At 35.9% G+C, this 15,148-nt stretch overlaps 1 protein-coding gene across 2 annotated transcripts in view; it reads left to right on the top strand.

The window, feature by feature from the left end:
• Positions 1 to 15,148, top strand: part of LOC105469845 (integrin subunit beta like 1) — a 269,680-nt gene that overhangs the window by 177,240 nt on the left and 77,292 nt on the right. The gene's annotated exons all lie outside the window — the stretch shown is intronic.

Below are 15,148 nucleotides of genomic sequence, written 5' to 3'. Positions count from 1 at the left end.
ATACCTTTGTACCTACGCAGCTTTCTGCTGCTTGATGCTAATATCATACACATTCTTCTGAAATATTAACAGGAAAATATCTGTTTGAATAAATAACTTTGTACAAGTGGACGTCTCCATCCCAGGCATCCTTCCACTCCCTGGGTGTGTATGGAATTAGAAACATCTACCACTTTATCAGCTTTCAGACACTTTTTTTAAAAATCTGGAAGCATATAGCCTGGGGCTTCAGTGTTTCCATTTCTGTTTATTTGTCATACAGAGTGTTGCTTCTCACCTGAACCCCTTGCAGACATTCCAGCAAAATGAAAACATGACCTTGAGCCTTAGTTTCACTGTCCATGAAAAACTAGACTTTTATTATAGAAACTCAGAGTTAGAGCCCTTCTTTTTTTTCTCCCACTTAAAAAGGGATAAAGAAACTAACCCACCCAGATTGCTGCTAAGCCTAACATGAGCTTTGCATACCCATTGAAAAAGGTTCCCACACTCTAGAATTTTTATTCCACCTTTTAAAATGCTCTTGTCCATCTCAATTCTTAAGACTTTGGAGACAGGAGATTTTTCAGTCTTAATGCATTGAAACAAAGACAGTACGAAAAGAAAGCTTTTTCAAAAACGTTAGTCTCAGAAAGACTTCTCTTGGGAAAAGGCAGACCTTTATCTTAGTCAAAAGGAAATGAGACTGTTGGCAATGACAAATTAAAGTTTTGAGGGGATAATTGAAATAAGGAAATGGAAAAGTATGGCCGATTATCCCCAAAGCCTGGATCAGACAAGGAAATAAGCCAGAGGCAGCATAGATTTGAGTGAAGATGCACACCCTCAGGTCAAGAGCTGAGGCTGGTTGGGAGCAAAGAAAAATAATAGAACAGAAAGAAATGGGAGGAAATGTTTTAAAACATTTAAGATGGTGGTATATAAATAAGCAGGCAGGGGTTTCTATTTATTGTGTTTCCTTTGCCTGCACTGAGCCTCAGTATGTTACTAGAGGCTTGTTGATTGACTTAACCTTTCTCCATATCCAAAAATCCATCTATATGATTAAACTTTTGTTCTTAAGCAATGTTTCTAATATTAGATGGAAGATTTAATGAATAATAGTAGTTAACATTAAATGAGTACTTGTAGAGTTCTAGGCACTGTTCTAAATGTTTGACATATGTCATTTAACAATCTCATCAACCTCATGATGATGATAGTATCATGATTATCCCTACACAGCTAGTAACACCAGCGTCTCTCTCTCTCTCTCTCTCTCTCTCTCTCTGTCTATATAAATTTAATCATTCCTATTTTCATCAATACCAATTCAGTCCAGGTTCTTGATTTTGCCCTTCTCTCTGTCTAGAATAACCACTGACACCTTGTAAGTTTAAAAAAATGCAACCTCACATGTAGCTGTGATCACATTTTCCTCCAGATTCCAGCTAAACTGGTGCACACTTTTAGTTTTGTATTTGCCGTTTACTCTAATTATTTGTTGATGTTGGTCTCTCTGACTGTTAGCTCCATGAGTAGTGTTGATTTTCTTTGTATTTCTAAAACCTAGAATCTAGCAAATATTTGACTCAGAGTAAAGAATAATGATTCACTGTGAAATGAGTGACTACATGAGCACACAGATGAATCCAGTGTTTCTTCTTTTGAATAAATGATCATGTACCAGTAATTACAGAACTGGTTCTTAGCATGGATTCTTACATAGTTACAGATCCATAAATAGAAAATCTTAATTTAATTTAATACGACGCCTCTAGCCTAGTATTCAGTTACTTCTAGGTTCCCCAGCAGTGATCTGGAAGGGAAAAGAAAATTGAATCTGAAATGAGGCTGGGATGTGTGTGGGGTGGGTGTGTGTGTGTGTGTCTGCGCGTGCATGTGTCTTCCTGTGGTTGTGATGTAATATCAAAGACAATTACAGATAATATGAGAACTTTTCATTATTTATGCTTCTTTTCTCTAATTGAGATTAGATTATATTTTGCAGATAAACAACTTGAATTCATTAATAACATGTGATTTTTGGAAATCACTGACACTTGTTAACGTTACTAGGATGAATATTATTATCTATTTAAATTGTATGTTTTGATCTTTCCTTTTAAAAATAATTTTCTACAAATTTTAAAATATTAAATATTAGTATGGTAATGGAATCTGAGGTTTATAATCGAGCTTGATCCCATGACAGAGTAAGTTAATATTGACTATATAATCAACAACTTGTAAGAAATGTTCAGAGATTACTTCTTAAGGCCCACAGTAATAAAATTATCTACACTTTTCTCTAAAAGCCATAAAAATGTTTGTGAAATAAAATCAAGTTTCATATTTTTGTATACTGAAATTAGTTTCTTATTCCTACCCAATTATCTCATATACAGTTCTCATTTTGTTATGAGATACATACACTTCTCATTACACGTGGAGAAGCATTATGTCATTATTTTTATAAAAGGCTGATAAAACAGTTGTTCCTTCACGTGTGGCTCCCATACAGATTCCTGGCAAGATGATTCTATAAAATTATAAAACCCAAATCTCCTGTTGACTTTCATCTGAAGACAGGCAGTGGGTTCACTGTGAGTCACTGTAGTTCAAAGATGTGAAGAAATCTGTTGTAATCACACTTAACCTTCACAGAGCACAAATTTAAAGGGAGATTCATGATTTAAAAGTGGACAATTAACAAATGACCTTTCTCCTTCACATTAGGTGAGATCATCAGGGCAGTGTAGTAAACAGTCTGACTTTAGAATATTTTAAAGGAATGAAAGTTTTTTTGAGTATACATTCTGGCCTTCTAGGCCTGGTTTTGGCCTTCTGGGTCTGTTTTAAATCCCATTTTTTAAAACCCTATTGCTTAAAACAGCTGAAAGAACCAATTTTGTAAACTTTCCATTAGACTGGCTAAACATCTCCCCCTGCCCAGTTTACAATGTATACAATATCTTATATTCATGTGGCTTAGTGATTTGTACAGGGTGACCTAAAGCCACCAGAATTCCTGGAGATATTCCTAGAGGTTTACTAGAGAGGTTGCGTTGGAGAGTGAGAGGAAATCTGGGCTTGTTGAGCTTTACCTACCCTACCCACTGCTTCCTCTGGGCAAATTCACTTACATATGTTTTATTTAGCATGGATCTGTTAATACTTTCATTTAGAATAAAACGTTTCTGCCGGTTTCTTTCTGTTGTCGTGCAAATGTGCAAACTGTTGCTTTAGCGAAAGTAAACACCATTACTTCCTGAATCACACCTCCTTCCTAACCACTCCTCTCTAGATAAACATTTACATTGTATGCCCCAGTAACTACACTTCTTTTTATTTTCCCTGCTCTGAGCCTTGAAGTGTTCACCTGAAAGCATTTTAAAATAGTCTGTAATTCCAAAGGAAATGAAGTAATTGTCCGTGGAAGGGAGGTGAGTTAGGACTCAGGATACAGATTGACCTGGGGTTGCTCATGAATTGAGACCAAAAGAAAAACAGAGGTAGAATAAAATGAAAGGGAGAAGAGCTCAGTGAACATCTGTGCTTTCTCTTTGCTGAGTCCTGCCACAGGGCTCACTACCCCTCTGTGTTTTATCCCTGTCACCATTTGGAGAATCAGGCAGGAGGGCCCAGCATCAGGGATTTCCTCTCCCTTCAAATTCTGGTCCCTGCAACCAGCTAGAGCCACCCACAGATTCCCTTTGTTGATGAGTGCTTCCGGAAGGTGAAGGAGAACATCTCCATCAGCGGGCTGCAAACGTCCCAAACTGCAGCATCCATCATTCACGACGTGGTCAACAGTTACCTTCATTTTTGTAGGGGGTGGAGAAAGGTATTTTTTTTATAGTAATAAAATACCATCCGTGAATCCTGCCATATACCAAATTAAAAGAGGTTCTGCGGTACAGCTTTCCATGGAGACAAGGAGCAGGTAATTATTCAGAGATAATGCTTCTGAAACAGAATATTGTCACTGTATAATGGTTCCAGGCCGGTAGATACATGCAGAGGCAAAGGCAATATATTTATTTTTTAAAGCAAAAGACATTCAGTGATGCGATTGCAACTCTTGCAATTACCTTTCCTGTTTTACCAGATGAAAGGTTGTAGATGTAATCATCATGCCTGATGGAGCACTGGTGTCACAAAGTGACAGAAATAAGCCCCGTGACAGTAGCCCTGCTGTGTACAGATTGACTTAGTAAACACTCTTGGCACAGACTTTAGCCGTTGAGGAACTTCTTAGTTATAAATGGGTGGATTCTTCATAGACCTCAAATTCTAAATTCATTATATTCCTGCCAGTTAAGACTTCATATGTCTTTGCTTTGCCAGTGAAAAGTCAACTGGCCAGGTACAAATCACATAACAGACTTAATTTGACTTCAAGGGATGATATTGCTTCTTCTGTAGGTTAAGTGTTGCAGTGGTAGCTCGATAGTTGGGTAACTACACTGCGCTGCAAGGGCTCATCAGGCCCCGCTCACTATTTTGTTTCTAATAATAGTAATGGCTAATTTTTTTTTTTTAATTGAGATGGAATTTCACTCTCGTTGCCCAGGCTGGAGTGCAATTGCATGATCCAGGCTCACTGCAACCTCCGCCTCTTGGGTTCAAGCGATTCTCCTGCTTCAGCTTCCCGAGTAGCTGGGAATACAGGAGCCCGCCACCATGCCCAGCTAAATTTTTTGTATTTTTATTAGAGACAGGGTTTCATCATGTTGACCAGGCTTGTCTTGAATTCCTGACCTCAGGTGATCCACCTGCCTCGGCCTCCCAAAGTGCTGCGATTACAGGCATGAGCCACTGCGCCCAGCCAGTAATGGCTAATTTTATTGAGCATTTAATGATGTGTTAGACACTGTTCTAAAGACTGCACATATATTTTTCATCAACCCTATAATGTATTTTAAAAATGCAGTAGATATTCTCTTTTACCCAGGGAGAAAGTAGAACTTAAGGGAATGGCTTGTATCTGATCACATGGCTAATAAATGGTAGAACTTTGACTCAGTTGGGTTGACGGACCTCTTAACCATTGTACCTTTGCTATTCAAAGTGTGGTTTTTAGACTAACAGTATCAGCATCAAATTATATTTCAGATACAACTTCAGACCCAATTAATCAGAATTTGCATTCCAAAGAGATCCCAGGTAATTTGTAGTCTTCTTCATAGACAGTGCCTATAGATTTTTCTGGAATGCTTTTGCTATTTTAAAATGAGGATCACTACCACCCATGGGTTTTTATAGCCTTTCTCATCATCTTTGATCTATTAAGCACTTTGAAAATTATACTACAATTTAATGGCACAGAAAAGAATGAGTTTTGTGGACATTTTAATTTTAGAAAAATGTCATAGGAAGTGAATAACAATTTTCTCCAAAATAAGCAGCTTACCTTAGAAATTAGCTTGGGACTGATTGATGTGAGTCCTGGAGAGATAGTCCTTTTGCTGTATCAGTCAGATCTTTCATCTGTCTCTAAAAACTACCATCTACTCCAGGAAACGTGGCAGTTTCTACTACCTTTATCTGCATCGCTTTGCTTGTGACAGTCCTTTGTATATATGATGGCCTTTTTCAGTGCTTTCTAAAGATATTTTTAATACAAATGAAGGATTTGAATTTAAATTAAAATCCAGCTGCACACATTATTATTAAAGATAATTTAGTTGTGGAGAAAATCTAATCAGTCGATACTTTTACTGATGTTAATATGCCAATTCCCAGACAATGGGAGTACATCTTTTTTGTAAAGAAATCATTTTAAAATTGATTCTAATTTCAGAAACCTTAAAATATGAAAACAACGTTTTAGAGTCAAGGGATTGGCTAATTAAATGTTTTCCAATTTTGATCCTAGTGTTTCTTCAATAGGGAGACAGTGGTATATCTTAAAAAGAGCCCTGGAATAGGAGGCAGAAGGCCTCAGTGAAATCCTGGTTCAGACACTTATAGGCTGTATGACTTTGCAGAGGTCACTTCACCTTTTGGAGACTCCTTTATCTTGTCTACAAATAAAGATAAAACACTTGTGAGAATTAAATAAGGATTAAAACTTGGGAGTTTTCTGTTTCACTCATTTCTGTAACAGGTTTCATGTTGTACTTTCATTTTCACTGCTTCTCAAAGAGTACTCTGAGTTATAAGATTCCTCTATCATGTAAATTTCTTTATATTTCTTACAAGTTTTTTGGAATTATGACCACAGAACGTAGCTTGTAGAAAACATATGATATTTTAATGTTTTTTGTAATATACTTTATTTTTTAGTGCAGTTTTAAGTTCACAGTAATATTGAACAGAAAGTACAGAGAGATCCCATGTACTCGCTGCTGTCACCCATGCATGGCCCCCCCATCGTCATCCCCCACCCCACCACAGTAGGTCCATTGGTTACAAGTCAGGAACCTGCATTGACACAGCACTATCCCCCAAAGTAATTATTATAATTTACCTTAGGATTAACTGTTGGTATTATATTTTCTGTGTGTTTGGTAAATTTTATAACACGTACCCACCATGACAGTAACATACAGAGCAGTTTCACTGCCCTACAAATCTCCTGTGCCCCACGTGTTCACCCCTCCCTCCCTGCAACCGCTGGCAAGCACCAATCTTTTTACTGTTACCATAGTTTTGCATGTTCCAGAGTGTTATACAGTGTGCAGGCTTTTCAGATTGGCTTCTTTCACTTAGGAATATGCACTTAAGTTTTTTAAGTGTGTTTTGATGGCTTGAGAGCTCGCTTCTTTTTATTGCTGAGTAATACTGCGTTGTCTGAATGTACCACTGTTTATCTATTCAGCTACTGAAGGACGTCTTGGTTACTTCCAAGTTTTGGCAGTTATAATGTAGCTGCTATAAACATTGGTGTGCAGGTTTTCATGGGAACATTAAGTTTTCAGTTATTTTGGGTAAATATCAAGGAGTGTGATTGCTGGATCATACAGTATGTTTACTTTTTAAAGAAACTGCTGAACTGTCTTCCAAAGAGGCTGTAGCATTTTGCATTCCCACCAGCAGTGAATGAAAGTCTGTGTTTTCTCCACATCCTCGCCAGTGTTTGGTGTTTTCAATGTTCTGGATTTGAGCCATTCTAATAAGCGTATAGTGGTATTTCATCGTATTAATTTGCATTTGCCTGATGACAAATAATATATAATGTGGAATATCTTTTCACATACTTGTTTGCCATCTGTATATCTTCTTCAGTAAGGCATCTGTTAAGATCTTTGGGCCATTTTAAAATTGCTTTCTTCTTATTGTTGAGTTTTAGGAGTTATTTGTATATTTAAAATAACAACTTTATCAAATATGTCTTTTGCAAATATTTTCTCCTTGTCTATGACTTATCTTTTTGTTATCTTGATATTTCTTTTCTTTTTTTTATTTTTATTTTGAGACAAAGTCTCGCTCTGTCACCCAGACTGGACTGCAGTGGCATGATCTCCACTCACTGCAACCTCTGCCTCCCGGGTTCAAGCAATTCTTCTGCCTCAGCCTCCAGAGTAGCAGGGACCACAGGCGCGCACCATCATACCCAGCTAATTTTTGGGGTTTTTTTTTTTTTTTTTGTATTTTTAGTAAAGATTGGGTTTCACCATGTTGGCCGGGATGGTCTTGATCTCTTGATCTCGTGATCCACCCACCTTGGCCTCCCAAAGTGCTGGGATTACAGGCGTGAGCCACCATGCCAAGCCCTCTCTTGATAAATCAATGCTTTTTACATGATCTAGTATATGATGGATATATCCATTTTTGATAAATGTTCTGTCGATAGTTTAGAGAAGGTCGATTAGAGTAAGAGGCGAAGTTGACATATTAAATTATTCTTATTATTTTGTTCTGAGTCTATGTAATAACTGCTTAGACTTTCTCATAATAGTAATCAATTTCTCATCTGTTTCTAACAGTTTTTATATCATATATCTTGATAATGAGTGATACTGACCAAAAATTCATGACTTCACATATTCGTTAACATTCAAAATATAGAAAAAGAAAATCGTATGACCTTTTTGTTTTGTTTAGTTGTTTTGTGTTAAATTCTGCTGGGTCTGAAATTTAGGCTACCATGCATTTTTTCTATATGCTTGATAAATCTTTGACAACCCTTTAAATTTTATTCTTCTTCATTACTTTGAGTCAGATTTATCACTTGTGAGCAACATACACTTTGATTTATAATTTTGTTAATTTTTTACCTAATCTACAAATCTTTGCTGTAAGAGGGTAGGAATTAAAATATTTGAGTTTACTATTATAATTGATATATTTGATTTTATTCCTGCCAACTTATTTTATCCTTTCTTCATGCTGTTTTTAATTTTCTGTGTCTTCTTTCAATTATTTTATAAAATACATTGCATACAGTTTAATGCCCAATCCTTTGCAAATAAATATATATTTTTATTTATCCTAATGGTTACCTTATGTTATTTTAAAAACATTGTCAGTATTTATTTTATATCAAGGTCTCAAATTTAATGGTGTCATTTGTTCTTCATCTATTTAAAATAAAGATCCAACATCTTTTCAATTTTCCTCCCATCTTTTCTCACTGGAAATTATTAGTATAAACTTTGCTTTTTATAACTAGGTAAATAAAATAAAATATTAACTATTTTATAGTGCTTCTGTTTTAAGCATTAATTCTGACATTTCTATTGAGTTGTATAACCATATTTATAGTGGTCCTTAAATCTAACTACTATAGGAATTGATTAACATAATATAGACAGTCCCATTTGCCAATTCTCCCATATTTTGAGCCCATTTATTTAATTATTTATTTATTTTTTGAAATGGAGTCTTGCTCTGTCACCCAGGCTGGAGTGCAGTGACACAACCTTGGCTCACTGCAACCTTAGCATCCCAGATTCAAGTGATTCTCCTGCCTCAGCCTCCCGAGTAGCTGGGATTACAGGTGTGTGCCACCACGCCCAGCTAATTTTTTTTTTTTTTTGCATTTTTAGTAGAGAACAGGGTTTCACCATGTTGGCCAGGCTGGTCTCGAACTCCTGACCTCGTGATCCACCCACACAGCCTCCCAAAGTGCTGGAATTACAAGCTTGAGCACTGTACCTGGCCTTATTATTATTATTATTATTTTTGTTATAAATTTCAAAGTAAATTTTTAAAGAATTTTATTTGGGCAATTTGTCTTCTAAAACCTTGAATACCTAAGATTACTTTTTTCTTTTGCCCTAGCCATGAACACAGTTTACTTTTGGGGTTCAAAATAAGTATTGTCACTCAATATTTATTTTGAAAATAAAATAAATGACAAATCATTCAGTATTTCGAATGACAATATTTCTGTCTAAGTGCTCCATTTTTTACTGTTTTAATTGTAAGAAATCTGATCCTTTGTAGGTGGTCTATATGTATTTCCCACTTAAATATTTAAATTCTGTCATGATGTGAATCTCTTAATTGATTTATCCATGGAGCATGGTAAGTTGTTTCTAACTTCACATTTAGACCTGGTTTTAGGTACAAAATGTGTACTTCAATGGTTTCTTCAACCTCACATCTGGTACTGTTGCACTTGATTTTTCTTAGAGAAGACCCGTAACTCCTAGATTGGCTAGTTCTACATCTATTGTCATCTTCCAGTGATTTTCCCTTATTCATTTCCTCAGCATTTTGTTGTTGTTGTTGTTTTTGTTTGAGACGGAGTCTCGCTCTGTCGCCCAGGCTGGAGTGCAGTGGCACAATCTCAGCTCACTGCAAGCTCCGCCTCCCGGGTTCCCACCATTCTCCTGCCTCAGCCTCCCGAGTACCTGGGACTACAGGCGCCCGCCACCGCGCCTGGCTAATTTTTTGTATTTTTAGTGGAGACAAGGTTTCACCGTGTTGCCAGGATGGTCTGGATCTCCTGACCTCATGATCCATCCGCCTCGGCCTCCCAAAGTGCTGGGATTACAGGCGTGAGCCACCGCGCCCACCCAGCCTTCTCTGCATTTTTGAAATATTTTTCAGTTTGTATTCCAAATCATTGTTAGATCTCCCCTGGTAAGTGCTGCTGTTCATTGTTTTCTATGGCAAATTTAATTTTACCAGTGTACTTTTATTTTCTTTGTTGTTATCTCTTTCTTACCCGCTCCCTTGTAATCTTAGTTGCCTCTCTGTATGGCGTTTTTGTTATTGTTTAATTGGAGCTGTATCTTTTACTGCAATCAGTAAAGACAAAGACTTCTTTTAGTGTTTCTGCTAAAATAATTTTAGAAGCATGTGTTCTGAATTCGAGTTGTCGCTTTGCTAGTTCTGTAGCTCTATCTTATGCTCCGACTGATCAGACATATGTTGATCCCTCTGTGCTCTTCTTGGAGATGTTCAGCAGTTGTTGGTTAGTTAAAGACTCTGATATATCCTGTAGTAAGAAAACTCTTTAACTCCGTCCAACCAATATTTCCTGAAATTAATTGATCCTGGAACTTTTCTCCCCATGAAACACCTTACAGAGCTACTGTTTCATGAAATCATATTTGACCACAAATGGTTAAAAATATGTCATCTTATAGTTAGTAAATACCTTAGGGAATTCTTTCACTGCTATAATTATACAGTAATATTCATCTTCACTTTAAGGCTAATTTATTTGATTTTCTATTTAATTACATTTTCTTTACAAATGAAAAGAAATTGTGATGCAGTTTCCCAGTGATTTTTTTCTTGCAATGTAAAAACGATTTGTAGATGTTAAGTCTATATCTTATAGTTCTTCAAATGAGGAGGAAAGGCATTCAATGAGTTTGTATAGACACATTTTCAGACACCTCCACAGAGAAACTGCAAAAGAAAAGTGCAAACACATTTACACTGTCCTACTACCATAGATCATGTTGACATTTTGCAAAGGATTACTAAAATATGTCAAATGAGCTAATTAGAGGATGTGAAGTCATGTTTTTGCCTACATTTGCTAATTGAAGAACTGTGTGCGAGAGAGGGTTATTGCAAAGTGTCAATGACTCATTTTTTGTGTATCATGAAAATTCTGCTCCATTATTTTACAGCTACATAGAATATGAAAAGATATTTACACAAAAGTATCTGGAAAATGAAAGTCGAGAGGGTCTACACAACTACAGCTAGTTGCCAAGGCAAGTTAATGAGTAAAGGAAACCTTTTAAACAAATGGTACTGGAACAATGCCATAAATGTTTGAAAAAGAATGAATAGACCCCTTCCACACAGTATACACAGTCACATGTAAAAGTCTACAATAGAATCTAGAAGAAAATAGGAAACAATTTTTTTGACCTTGAATTGATGAAGATTTATATATGGTACACAAAAAAACAAAAACCATAAAAATTGAATTTCTTATAATAAAAACAATAAACTTGGCTTATCAAGACAGACTCTTAAGAGAACGAAAAAGAAAGTCACACATGGATAAAATATTCTCTCTCTATATATATACACACACACACATATGTGTAGTCAGATATATATATATATATATATATATATATATATATATATATATCTGACAACCTATACCTAAAATATATAAACCACTTGTATTACTAAATAATACAAAGATAAACAACCCAACTACATAGGAAAAGGACTTTATCAGATGTTACAAAAAGAAGGTATATGCTTGGCCAGTAATCACCTGGAAAGGTGCTCAGTATCATCATCAGGGAAATATAAATTAAAACCCTAATGAATTATCCCTACACAACCACTAGAATTGAGAAAATTAAAGAGCCTGAAAACACCAATACATTGGTTAGGCTGTAAAACCCAGAACTCTCATCCATTGCTGTTGGGAGTATAAAATGGAACACCTGCTTTGGAGAAAGTGCACACCTACTCTGTGACCTAGCAATGTCACATAGGTGTTAACCCAACAGAAAAGTCTGCAAAAAATATATATTGGCAAGTGAACCACCACTTACCAGTTATTCCATTCATAAAGTGGAATATTAATAATAAAGAGGAACAAATTACTGATAAAGACAACAATATGGATTTATTTATATAGCTTGTATTTTATCTCCATTCATCAAAACTCCCTACTTATTTTGTGGGAAAGATACACATTTTCTTTCTTTTCCTGAGTTTTTCTTGAAAGAGACTATCAGGTTTTCAAGTTTAGAAGTAAGAATGTTAGTCTTCTAAAACATCACTTCAGTAGAGGAGAACTTTTGAGTCATAGACTAAGTCTAGTCTTCGGTTTAATTTCACCTGATGATACTGCTTTGATCAGATAGTTACTGTGAATGGCAAAGCAGAGGTTCTCAAACCTTAACGTGCATGAGGATCTGCTGGAGTTTCGGATTTAGCTGGACTGGAGTGAAGCCTGAGATTTCTCTTTTCTCACAAGTTCCCAGGTGATGCTGGCACTGCTGGTCCAGGACAGATGTGTGCTCTGGATAATGAACTTTCTGTTGGAATTGGAAGGGCTGAAAAGAATGGTTTTTCACAATTTGTATTTCAAAGAGTACATGGTTATCAGAGCGTGGTGAAGCCTGCCCTTTCAGGCATATCACAGATGGGACTCCTGTCTGAGTTCATTTTAAGCCATTTTAGGCACCTCCATAATGAATGTATCTACTTTTGCCCCACATTGACCGTTTTCCTTTCTGCTTGACCTGAGGAGAAGCAATAGTGAAACAATGAGCTAGATTAAGAAGGGTCTGCATATTGTTTTGTATCTTCTAATTGACCTGGCGTTAACGGTTCCAAAAAGTGTATGAGTTCTTAAGCCTTGTCGTTGATTTCCTGAAATAGGTTGAATGGTATGGTGGCTTCATGACTGTGCCCAGTTCTTCCATCCATGCATGTTGCCCTGTGACTTCTATTGCTGTGAAATTCGTGTGAGTTGTCAGCCAAAGAAAAAAAAACAAAAAAACAAGTGGAATGTGAATTTGACAGTTCTGAGCAGAAGCTCTGAGAGCCTCAGGTGGCTTCTCAACCCTTTCACTTTTTCCCTTTGCAGTTAGAATGACACGTCACAGATAGTGACTAATCCTTCGGCCAAAGTAAGAAAAATATATGAAGAGTTGCAGCTGACACGTAACCTGAGCAAGAAATAAATAATTGTATCTCAGTGAGACTTTGGGGTTATTATTGTGGCAAAATCTAGAAAAAATCCACAAATAGTCTAGATCTCGTACCTGGTGTCAGGTATTGGGCGAGGCTGATTATGTATTTATTTGCATTAGTCATCACAATAATGGTTACATAATTTTTCTCAAATTATAGGGTAGAAAAGGTTTACAGAGAGTTGACAACGCTAATTCTGGGAAAAGATTTATTTCAAATGTACTGTGGTGTGATGATGCGTAAAATTATGAAATATGAGTAAATAAGATTTTGTACAAATATAATGAGAAAAGTTATTAATAAATAGTATTGGTTTAACCTTTTAATTATAATATTATAAACAATGGACGGAATTAATGCAATTATAGGCAATAGCAGAAACTCCTTTTCATCAGAATTGGTTTTCTCATTCAAATTCAATCGAATATATTTTTAAGAACTGAAAGCAAAATGTTCCAGTTAAAAATTTCTACTCTGCAAAACTCGGAGTACAATTTAATTAGCTTTCTTGGAGTAAATGAACTGAGATTTTGGTCTTTGAAAGTGGAAGATGATAGACTCCAATGGGGAGATGACCTTAGCCTAGTTAAGAAATGTTTAGTCAAGTAAGTCAACATGAGAATGTAACAGATCATTGATATTTTGGTTGCTAATGAGGCAGAAAATGAAAACTTCATAGGAGACATAATAAAAGGCCTTGACATCCAAGTTTTGTGCTTAGGAGTCTGGTTTTAATGAAGCGATTAAGTTTAGGGATATGCAAAGTACGATTCTTTCCCATTAAGATGGGAAAGATTTCAATAAAGATGTTATGTGAGGAAAGTTTTGAGAATCCACTGGACTAGTCATTTGGGACTAGCTTTCTTAAATATTTCATTCATTTGTTCCTTAAATACGTTTTTACAGTGGACCTACACTGCTAAGAGTGCCAGGTGTGTGTCATATGCAGTGAAAAGGAAATGATCCTGTTCTCACAGATCTCTTACATTTCAGTGGGAAATAAACAAGAAACAAAGGAATTCATTTTTAAAATCACAAGTGCAATGAAGAAAATGATAAAGGAAGAGGGGTTTGAGTTTGGCTATTTGCAAGGGGCAGGAATAGTATTTGCAAGAGGAAGGGGGACAGATGGGGTGAATGAAAAGGGAGTTGATGAGGAACCAATGTTTTATCTAAGACCCGAATGAATTAAGGAAGCATAGATATACTTTCAATATAAGCAAAAGGTGTGTGTATGTGTATTTCTAGTTTTATTGGCAATTATGCTCAATTTCAATTCGAATTTCCTTTTTTTTTTTAGCCTTATAGGCGTATCTTAACTGTAACAGCTATGCTGGAAACATGCTAAATGGTATGTTATATAGTCAAAAGAAAATGAGAATGTACAATTATCTGGGAAGCTTTCATATCATTCATACAGACTTTTAGAAAAAAAAAATTGGTTGCCTAAATTATCTGTATTGCCTCGGCGAATAAGAGTCTCTCAAGCTTTTGTGGCACAAAATATCCTGTGGAGCAAAAGATTTAGTCACTGAGTTATTTCTACCCCGGCCTTCCCTCCAAATAGAATGTCATACAGAAGGAAATAAAACACATGTTAAATATCTGCATAATAAACCAAATAACTGAAAATAACATCTATTTCAATAGAATGAGTAAGAATATAATCTCTTTGAAATAGACTCCAATTTAGTCATAAACAAATAATTCACGTTAGTCATAGTGATATTACTACATGCCATGTAGTTGTGTGAGGTTTAAAAAATCAGTCTCAAAGCTTATTAAAGGAAGTACAATTGTATTATTTGCTCATAGATGTGAAATGTGGCCATATTTCAGTGAGTGCTATTGTGTAAATACTTGCCGATTCCCATGGTGAAGACAGAAGATACATTTCTTAATCTGTTTGCACTCAGGTATTGTAGATTAAATGTGCAGCTCTTTGTGCATTAGGATTTGCCCCAGTGACTAATGTAGACCCAAACCATAGAGGAGGTAGTAATTATATATGCATAAAAATGGGCATATTAAGTCACTTCAAATACTTTAAAGAGTATCTGGGCTAATTTTCTACTCTCATATG

Source organism: Macaca nemestrina, chromosome 16 (assembly GCF_043159975.1).
Source record: "Macaca nemestrina isolate mMacNem1 chromosome 16, mMacNem.hap1, whole genome shotgun sequence".
In the NCBI taxonomy this organism is placed as follows: Eukaryota; Metazoa; Chordata; class Mammalia; order Primates; family Cercopithecidae; genus Macaca; species Macaca nemestrina.
This window is presented reverse-complemented; position numbering and strand designations above follow the sequence as displayed.